General features: G+C 32.4%; 1 long non-coding RNA gene across 1 annotated transcript in view; it reads left to right on the plus strand.

The window, feature by feature from the left end:
• LOC141555525 (uncharacterized) overlaps positions 1–4,786 on the plus strand; it is a 108,475-nt gene extending 103,689 nt beyond the window's left edge. The window contains exons 3-4 of the long non-coding RNA XR_012486224.1: positions 4,020–4,261; positions 4,656–4,786. This is a non-coding gene — a long non-coding RNA (uncharacterized LOC141555525). The remainder of the gene's footprint in view (positions 1–4,019; positions 4,262–4,655) is intronic.
• The last annotated feature ends 6,693 nt before the right edge of the window (positions 4,787–11,479 follow it).

Raw genomic sequence — 11,479 nt, forward strand, 5'->3', positions numbered from 1 at the left:
ACATGTCCTCTGACCAATATGAATGTTTGACATATCTTTGCCTTAGAAAATGTAGAAGTTTAAAAAAAATGCGCAATTAGTATAGAAAAATTCTAGGGTAGTATAAAAAGATGAAAAATTTAAAAAAAGAGATAGGCAATATTATAAAGCTCATTCTCTATTTTATAAAGAATATAACCAGTCATATTAAATTTACTTATTCCCCCTCCTGTGGTCAGAATGTTTGCTACTTTGAGCATAATATGAAGTTACTGTGGTCTGGGAAAGAAGTTCCATAGATCATGAAACAGTATCCTTGGGAGTTGAAGGGAAGAGAGGATAAAACAAGTGAAACTACAGATTTCTTTTGACTTTTCCTCTCCTCCCTTCTCTCTCTATCCATAACAGGAGAGATTTTCTGCATTAAAAAAAGAAAGCAAACATTTTTTTTTGTACATGAAAAAATCAGGATCTTAGTAACTGTAAATTAAGAGATTCTCAAAAGTTAATTGAGAATACATAGGCCTGACATCAGAAAGAATAAAGAAGACTTTTGCCTTTCTGCAATTCTAAGAAATTCATTCTTTCTTCCACTAGAATGGAAAAAGCAATTCTGCTACATAGCACCTCATGTTATGCAATAATTGTGTATTCTTTATCCATAGATCTGACAAGTTAAATTATTCCCTGCTCAATTAACTTATGGTATCACTCTTTATGTCTAAATCATGTAGTCATTTCAACTTTATCTTGATATACAATGTTAGATGCTTGTGTAAACCTTATTTCTGCCAAGCTGTTTTCCAGTTTTCATATCAGCATTTGTCAAATAGTGAGCACTTGTTCCCAAAATTTTGGGTCTTTAGGATTATCAAATGCTAAATTACTTGTTCTATTTCTGAAAATTAATGAGGAAAAAGGAAAAGAATCTATATATTATAAAATGTTCATAGCAGCTTTGTTTTTCATGGAAAAAATACTGAAAATTTCAGGGATGCCCCTTAGTGGGGGAATGGTTGGACAATGATTGTGATTGTGGTGATTGTGATTTAATTGTACTGTGCTATAAGGAATGTGAGTTCAATGATTTTTTGAAAAACATGGAAAGACTTGTACAAAATAATGAAGAACATAACAATATATTTTTAAGAAAGACTTTGAAAGAATTGTTATTTTTACTGTTATAAGTACCCAAATTAACTATAAAGGACATATGAATAAAGACTATTGGTATCCAGAGAAAGAAGTGCATAAAGAATAATTCCATGCACTCATGCACACAACTCCACACACCTATTTGTGTCTAATGGTAGCTATTTCTAGGGCAAGGGGTATGGAGAAAGAAGAAGAAAAAAAAAAGTACATGATAGTTTCGTTGTATATTTGAAAGGAACAGCAAAGTTGGGTATAGTAGATTTGCAGTTTCATGTGCAATCATCTTTTTAAAAATTATGCTGTGTTATAGAAATGCTTATTTTATTCCATAAATTAAAAGTAACATTTAATAATGAAAAAATAACATTTTATATAACTATGGCCATTTACCACTATATTGTATACCTAATCTATCTTAGTGATCCAGCACTCCTAACCATCTTTCTTAACTAGTACCAGAGAGTCTTGAATATTACTACTTTATAATACAGCTTGAGATCTGGTAGGGCTAGGCCATTTGCCTTCACATTTTTTTCAATGCATTCCCCTTGCCATTCTTGATCTTTTGTTTTTCTAGAAAAAATTTGTTATTATTTTTTCTTGCTTTATAAAATATTATTTAGTATTTTGATTGGTATCACACTGACTAAATAAATTAATGTAATTTGTATTAGTCATTTATTAAAATTTTATTTAGTATTTAGTGTTTTATTAGTCTACCCATGATCAATCAATATTTTTCTCATTGTATAAATCTGACTTTATTTGTGTGGAGAAATGCTGTGTAATGGTATTCATATAATTGCTGAGTCTTTCTAGTGTTTTTACTTAAAATGGTGTTGTAATTTGTCATAGATTGAGACAATCAAATGTGTGTGTGTGTGTGTGTGTGTGTGTGTGTAATAGATCATATATTTCATATGGTCTATTATATTAACAATTTTCTTGATAGTGAATCAGTCCTGAATTTTTGGTATAAATCCTACTTGGTTATAGTATGATCTTTGTGATATTTTACTACAATCTCCTTATAAGTATTTTATTTATTTTTTCCCTTGATATTGGTTAAAGAAATTAACATATATATGTATATGTATATGTATATGTATATGTATATGTATATGTATATGTATATGTATATGTATATGTATATGTATATATATGTCTCCTGAAACTTTCCCTGTTTTAAACTTTTTGGTTTAATCAATATTCATATTTCATTAGTCATTTCTCCGAAGATGGTTAGCATAAATACTTCAGATCATTCTGTTTCTGAGAACAGCTGTTATTCTTAGTTTATATTTGTACAACATTGTTGTTACTATGTATAATGTTCTCTTAGTTCTGTCTCATTTCATTTTGCATCAGTTCATGTAAATCTAGATCTCTAGTTACAAATTCTTTCCTTATCCCAGGGATTACCTGCTTCCTTAATTTTTTCTCAATTGTAAAAGCTCTTCCCTATGCACTTTAAATATGAAATAATTTTCCTTATTCTTCCTCTCCCTTTTTTGCTTAGCCATTTTTAAATAAATCATCTCAACTCAATTCATTTATTCCCATAATGTCTTTCTTGTAGAATCATCCTAACACTCCTAATGATATTAATGAATTTAGAAGTTTGATTTATCATATTGCCATGTAGAAAATTTTAAAAATTAATTTTATTCAGTCCTTTGTGATTACAATTTCATGTTTACTTTCTTATATTTCTTTTGAGTCTTGTGTTTTAAAACAAAATTTCTATTCAGTTCTTTCTATTCTTGATTTAGACTTTTTGTACTATTGCTTTATGAGGTAAATACTGTATTTGAGAGTTTGAAGTATTTTCAAGGTAATGTGATCTGGAGAGAGATGTAGTCATTGTTCTCTTGATATTCATTCTGTTTCTTGCTCAGGAAAAACACCTCATTTCTTGGAATTGCATTCAATACTGCTCTTTAGGGCACCTGAAGTAATCCTATTTCTCAATGTTCCTAATTCCTTGTGACTGGAAATATTATGGCTCTGAAATATATCTGTTTCTTTGAGACCAGAAATGATTGTAATCTCTGACTTGAAAGCTTTGGAAGCTGCTACTATTTGTCACCCACCAACTAGGCCACATGGAGTCAATCTGACCTTTTGTTTTCTCTGCAATCAGGAATTTGATTTGAGGTGTTATTTTAAATTGTTTGAAGGGGAATGTGAAGAGAATTGATTTGAGTGCTTTCTTGTCTCTACCATTCTTGCTCAACTTTTAGAAGTCCCTGAGAAAAATTTAAGACAAATAATTTTATTGTAAATGATGGCTCACAATTTATAATTTATTTAAATATGTATTAATAAATGGGGTTTTCTCAAAGAAAGTTTCTTTATATGTAATTATTTTTCCCATTTCTTTGTTAATCAGTACAGAGATATTATAGAAACTGGAAGGTTATAATAGAAATTTGAGATTTTATTCATCTTATTTTAAAGATGAGAATACTAATAGCTAAAAAGATTAAGCAAAATGGAAGATATCTGTGCTAATCAATTATTACCTATGCCAAAAACTTATAAAAATTACAAACACAAATACACAGAACTGTGTAGATCGAGATATTTTATTATCTGTTGATTTAAATTTAATGAGAATACATATTTTGACAGTCAAAAATCTAGGCTTCAATTCCACCTCCTGACATTGATTATTTATATCTATTTCCAAGTCTCCTCTCCCAGAGTCTTAGTTTCTGCATCTGTAAAATATGGATTTATTGTTAAGACATATAGGTAGTTCTAACTCTTCTTTATCCTATTTTAAAATTTAAAACTTAATCCAAATTTTTAATTTTAATTTAAATCCTCAATTAATTTTATTTGGCAGAGATACTAGACTAATCTTTTACCTCTTTCTCTAGAGTCTCCATTTTGCATTTGAAGAAACTGTTGCAAACAGAGATAAAATGACTTGCCCAGAGTCACAAAGCTACCAAATATTTGAAACTGAATTTGAATCCAGATCCTCTTCATTCCAGCTCCAGCTCTCTCTTCATTGGATCACTTAGCTGCCTCCCAAATCTAGACATTCATATCATAATATCTTGCTTCACAATGTTGCAGAGAGGAATGTGTCTTGAAAATGTATCACTACTACCAATATGTGAGTAACCACTTTCTTATGTTCCTTCTAACTGCAAAAATACTCTGATAGTTTGAAGACTTAATGGCTTTATCATTGCGGGTATTACTTCTGCTGACAGATCTTACAAATCTTCTATATTGCCTTGTGCTAAGTTCATCTGACCTAGGCTTTTCCATGATTTTTCCAGAGAGGAGCTGTTTGATATCATAAAGAGAACATCACCTGAGAGAACTTCAAGGTCCTATTAGACTGGAGAGGCTCTGATATTTGGTTTAACAATGATTTCATTGGTTATTTGATATCTTAAAACCTTGGTCAGTGAGGGATAGTATTTGACTGTGATAACTCATACAAAGATTTTAAAAAGGTAAAATTGCATGCTGCCATTTAAAAATTAAATCTTTCTTTGTAGATCACTTAAGGGTGAACTTCATGCCAGAAAGCTGATTAGTCACAAACATCATAAATAAAGCAGATTATTTTATCTCAAGAAAATCCATCATTTAGTGGACAGCATATGAAGCATCTTGAATAAAGGTAATGTATGAGCCAGTGGAATGCAGTGAATTCTTATTTCTGCAAACATCTGCATCTACATAATGTTTAATGAAAGATATCTTGAAATTTCCCCCAAAGGCTTTTTGGTTTTCATGTTAGTGGGGGGAAAACCCCATGGCAACACATTTAAAAAGCTATGAAAAGATTGAGAAACCAAATGCCATCTTCTAGTGTTGGAGGATAAAATAAATAGGATTGAATCCTTTCATAGTAAGAGTAGTTAATATGCAGATAGAGCACTTCTAGAGAATTAGTTTGGCTCTGGTTCAGCTCTTAGCAATATCAATATTAAATTTCCACTTAAGTCTCCAGTACAGATGAATAAGTAGGGGATTAACATATTTCCAAATTCATTTTTATTATTTATCTTGATGGCTGGTTTCCTGCATTGAAAACAAAAACTTCCTATATTAGTCTACAGGGGAAAAAAATATTTATACCATAAAAAAGGGGGAAAGGAGACCTTTTGTCCTCACAAAGGCCCATTTTCTTAAAATATATGAAACCCTTACAACAGTATAAATGGGAAATGTTCACTTTTTCTGTAATTTTAACATGACTGATATGTAGAATAGTTCCTCCCCTAAAATATGTTTGGATGTACAAGCCTCTGTTTTACACTAAGAACTGTTTTCCCAAAAAGCCAGACTTATATCCTAATGAAGGTAAGCACTAAATGAATAGAACTTTGGCTTCCATATCACACTGGAAAATTGATTACATTTGTCCATCTTTTTTTTTTTTCCCCTCCTTTTCCACATTGCTAACCAGGTATAAAGAGCAGTGCTTGGCTGCTATCATATAATGTTTCCTATAGTGATTTCTATTGTGCTTGTGTTTCATCCATCATTTTATTCCTGAAATTTGGCACAATATACATAAAATTAGAATATTTACCCCTGGTATTATAGATGCTGCCAGACAGCACCACTGATATGAAAAAAAAAATCGGCTCTTTGCAGACCACCCTTCAACCATCACAATGACACAATAATTGTAGGACCCGCAAGATTAGTCAAACTGCATGGGAACAGGACACTCAGTTTGTGACAGAAGCAAGTATGCTATTAAGGAAGTAGCCAAGTAGGGCATGCTGTTCTGACACTTTTCTTGCTGCCGATGAATATAGAATGACTTCTTTGAGTGAATGTCAGGGCATGGTGATTAGCATAATTAGAACATACACATATATGGCACAGTTGTAACTGTATAAAGTTCCAGTGAGTAAAAATTAGGAAACTGGAAATAGATTCCCAGGCATCCCCTGGAGAAAAAGCTGAGATTAGGTAGTGGTTAAGAACACACACCTGGATGCTGTACTATTAGGGTCCACAAGCCTAATTGGTTTTGCTTGGAATTGTTTGCTGTATTCTGTGAGATGAGGAAGATCTTCAAAATAAAAATCAACTCATTTGCTTCATGCAAATCTCTTATTTCTCAAAGTATTTGAATTTTGTTTTTCATGTTTTAAGAGAAAATTTGATAATTTTCCTTCTCCATGAAAACTTCCACTTGAATTTTCAAATCACACTTGACTGTAGGTCAAACTAATGAAGCATTTTATCTACTAGTCCTATTGATGTGGGCTAAGATTCCTTTCTAATTCCCAGCCCCCATGAATCCCAATGGGAGATATCTGGGCTTTCCCAGCCCCCACTGGATCTGAGCTAACTTGGGCTGTCCCAGTCCCCACTCTAATGATCTGCTCAGTTTTCTCCAATCCCCACAAACAGCTTCCTCCTTATCTAAAACCCCACTGAATTCTATTCTAATTCTTTCCCTAGCTGAAGCTCAAGCCAGAGGCCAATCTGGGACGCCACCCACCTTCAAGATTACCAAAAGCCCCCATTATAAAAAGGGCATCCCTGGAGCCTACTCTTTGCAGGAACCCCAAGCATGGCATCCTTACACCAGCCATGCCAAGGGTTCCTGTCTGCCCGGCACCAGCCCTGGCCCTGGTATCTTTCTACCTTTAGCCTTACTTCCAAACCCCAAATAAACCTCTTTTATTAATCTACGTTTTCTGGTCTGTAAATTTCTTTACAGGGGACTCCTGCACCACTACTAGACCTCATTTAACTCTGTATCCTTGCGCCAAATCCAAAGGGGTTGCAGGAGAGCTCTATTTGACTCCCTGTAGCCTGAACCTGCCACTAGACCTCAATTAATCCTAATTTCATCTAGGTACCCCTTACCTAACTCTCATCACTATTGGGCCTTTTTCAATTTCTCCATGATTTAACAATTGAAGTGTTGAAAGATCATAAAATCATTGATCAGGATTTAGAAGGGATTTCAGAGTTCCCTCTCATTTTCTAATGAGGACATTGAGATCCAGGAAAGTTAAATGACTTCAGTCACAAAAGCAATTAAGAAGTAGGATTTGAATCTGGATTTACTATCTTTTTTATTGAAACTCAGGAAATTATAAACACTCATAGTACCTTAACTGAAGAATATCTCTCATCTTATAGCCCGTCTTTTGCTTCTAACATTAGTACAGTTTTAGCACAAGTTGAACCTATCTGGAAATCATTTAAAAGGTAAAATACCATACTTAATTGTATAACATATTATGATATGGCAGAGAGTGAGATAAATTTGGAGTCAAAAAAACTTGGTCTCAAATCTGGCCTCAGATGCTTAATATTTTTGTGAGATTGGTAAGTTATTTCAACCTTTTTATGTCTCAATTTCCTCATGTATAAAACCAGACAATGAAACACTTGCTAAATTATTGAAAGTCAAGTTAGATAAACTCTGGTAAATTGTTCTATAAACCTTCAAGTGCTTTAGAAAGGTGTTACAATGAAATTGGTGATAACAACAACTATTACTACTAATTTTATTACTGTCACTACTGCTGCTACTACCTCTACTATTATTGCTCATTATTGGCATTATTATATTATCAATTGTAATTTTACATATAAGTGCCTTTCTTTCCCAAAAATTTTTTGTACTTGTGTTTTAGATGACAAAAAAATATTAAAATTATTTGCATCAAAGAAATAATGGGGCATAAGGTTTGCAGACAGATTTTAGTGTCAGAAAGATCTAAGTTCAAGTTATGACACACTGATTTTGTGATTTCAGGCAAGTCTCTTTATTTCTCAGTTATCTCAGGCAACTTCCTAAGATTTAATTATAGGTGTGTTGTCAATTTGCAATTGCATTATTATGGGAGGAGTTTTCACATAGAAATTTTTCCACATGTTTGAAATCACAGCCCTGGATAAAACAAATAAAGAAACAATAAAAACAATCATTTAACTCAAAATTAAAAATTCATAAAAAGATAAAATTTTTTATTTTATATATTTTTTAATATTTTATATCCTTAAACAAAAATTTAATAAAATGTAGAAATTTATATATATATATATGCATATCTTTGTTACAATACAAATAATATATACAAATTTATATATTTATAACATGCACAATATATAAACAAATAATATAGATAACAAATATTTATGTGTTTATAATATTTACAATGAATATACATTAAATATCATATTTGTCATATAAAAATACATATATGTGCAAATTTAGAATCATGAAACCTCACTTGAAAGTCTCACTTGAAAACCAGGAAGAACACATTTGACTGTTATAATAATTTTGTCAGTAGGTACTTCATTGCCTTATAGAGATTGACTTATAGAGATTGAAGTGACTTGCTAGACTCACACAAATGTTAAACATCTGAGGCAAGACCTGAAGCCAAGTTTTCCTGACTCCTAATTTATCAAATATAGGAGTATCTAAACACATAAATATTTATCAGTCTCTTATCTCTCTTTGTAATGATAAAAAGAATGCAGCTTAAAAGATAAAAAAAAATTAAATTATCTCCAAATGTCAAAATTATTAAAAGACCTTATTCTTAAGCTTATAGCCCACATCTTTCTTAAGATGGAACTTCATTAAACAAAACAAACAAAACAACAACAACAAAAAAATGAAGCAAAAAGAAAAAAAAAACTTTTCAACTCAGTGTATTGCTTCTGATTAGGAATCCTGTCCCACCCTGCCTATACCTAGTGTGGCTTAGGCACTTTAGGTTCTTGGCTATGGTACAGGAATTTTTAAATCTTTAGGTAATAACTTATATTTATATAGATCTTTTATGTTTACAAAATAATTCCTATCTCTGAAAACAATCCTGTGATATGATAATGACTATCATTATCCCCACTTATGAATAAGGGAACTAAACCTCAGAGAGGTCTTAGATTCCTCTGATAAAGTAACTAGCAAACATCAGAAGTGGAATTTAAAGCCAAATTCTCCCACTCTCAAATCCATCATTCCTTTCATTATCTCATGTTACCATTCAATTTCTGATACTAATAGACAAAAGGCAAAGATTGGGTAAATTTATTTCTGTGTCATCAAAGCAACAAATCCTTAAAATCTCTTAGTGACACATGCTTTATATTTCAGAAATAAAAACAATCATGTACTTGCCCCCAAGGTTTTATTTATTTATTTTTTCAGATCTGAAAGAGATCTTGGAGGTCAGAAAGTTCAGTCCCATAGGTTTGCAGGTGAATAGATTGAATCCTTAAAAGTTTGAAAGGCTTGCCCAAGCAAGCAACAGAACCACCAAATTCATTATTGAACAATTCCTTTGTGATACTATTAGAACCAAGTTGTTACCAGCTAGCAAGGACTGGCTGTTAAAAGCTCTGTACAAGCATCTATCTATCTATACTCAGAAATTGGCATAAGTTAAAATTCAAGGCCTGATCTATTGTTTCATTAATTGTCTAGCCTTCTTAAGTTTCCATCTCTTTCTTAAAGGGATGGAAAACTTTTAATCATGCAGATTAAATTTTTATAAATGGGTTGTGCACAAACAAGGTTTTTGTTGTTTTTGTTTTTGCAAGCCAATTGTTAAATGAACTCCAGTATACCACTTAGGCTCTCTCCCCTAAAAGTTAGGGATAATCATAGAGCCAAAAGATTCAAATCTTGGAAAGGGATTTCAGAGATGCTCTAGTCCAATCTTTTCATCTAGTCAGTAAGAAAAGAAGGCAAAGAAGTATAGTGGGAAGAAGAATATGAGCAACTCCATTTGGTTTAATACTCTTATTTTGTAAAAAAAAAATCATTATAAGTTGTTTTCTGTAATAAAATGATTTAATGAAACAATTGAGTGGTACAAATTGACAATGCATATTCCTCAAATTCAGTGAACAACTACTAATAACTCCTAGTTTTGGTAATTATTAATCATGTATATGTCCCAAACTGGACAAACATGTACTCGGGACATGTAAGTGTTGCATAGTTTGGATCAATAAAATCTAATGATAGATTTAAGTCAGTCAACCTTTAGGCATTTATCAAATATCTACTTTGTACCAGGTGTGTAGTGCTGGGGATACAAAGAAAACCACTTAGGAATCCTTGCCCTTGAGGAGTTTACAATCTAAGAGGAGCTCAAAGATTTTGTGAACAATAACTAATGATGCATCCCACTCCTCAGATATGATAAACAACTGCTAAGCACCTGTTAATGATATTTAAAAATGAAAGCTTTGATAGTTTTCTTTCATAATAAACTTAGATAACTGATCACTTATCTGAACATTCTTAGTCATAAGCATAAAACCCATTGAAGGTACCAAGTATCTGTCTACTCCTAGGTTGAAATTATGATAGAGTCTGACATTCCCCAAAGTCCGAGTTATGAGTTCCATATTTGTTTGAGAGCAGTGATGATTCAACAGGCACTTGCCATAATGTCATTTTGAGGAGAAATACATGACTGGACAGGGAAGGAATTTCACTATGATCACTAGCATGGAAAACAGTTGCTCAAACTTTTTAGATTCAGATTGGTGTTTTCTTCCTGGAGTGTTTGATGCTTGTATAATTGAATAGTCAATAAAATTTAATTGCATGCATTAATGAGTATGTTTTGCAATTGTAACTTCAGTCAATAAGCATACATAAAAGTAAATCAGTTTTATGCAGTAAGTTAAAAGAGCATAAATGATTTGTCCAAAGGGGTTTCTTACCTCAAACCCACTACACTTTTATAGGGCATTCATTTCCAATTTTTTAAAAATACAAGTTCTTTTATCCCCATTTTTTTCAGATAACAAAATTGATATCAAGCAAAACTATTAAGTGATAAATATGAAATGTTTACTGTGATACAGTGTCAATGAGGGAATCTATCCTGGGTTCCTTGAATATTCACTTAATATGTACTAACCTTCACATATAGACCATATGTTGTAATGCAGTGATATCATGTGTTGTAATATGTCACTTTCAGATCCAGGAGTATTTTTCAACAGGAGCAGAAACAATACCACTTCTCTATCCCCTTCCCCCAACCAAGGAGACTTTCTCCAGAGGTTGTATTTTGCCACGCCTGAAACCTGAAACTCCTGATATGCTGAGGAGTGATTTTGAAGTGGGACCTAGTGCTGTGCCATTACTTGGACTTAGGAAGCCAGCTGTGCGAGTTGTTGTGTTGGAAGAAAGGCCTGCTGGGAGAGTAGCCTGCATGTGTTCCTTAATTTTCTGAATTATCATATCCTTATAATCAGTTTCTGAGCCATGAAGCAGTCATGAAGCCTGAAATCCCAGGTTCCAGGAGAGAGGCAAGGATGTATAGTCTGAAGAGGACTGTTCTATTTATCCGCTCATCAC

The sequence above is a fragment of the Sminthopsis crassicaudata genome, chromosome 1 (genome assembly GCF_048593235.1).
Source record: "Sminthopsis crassicaudata isolate SCR6 chromosome 1, ASM4859323v1, whole genome shotgun sequence".
Taxonomy (NCBI): domain Eukaryota; kingdom Metazoa; phylum Chordata; class Mammalia; order Dasyuromorphia; family Dasyuridae; genus Sminthopsis; species Sminthopsis crassicaudata.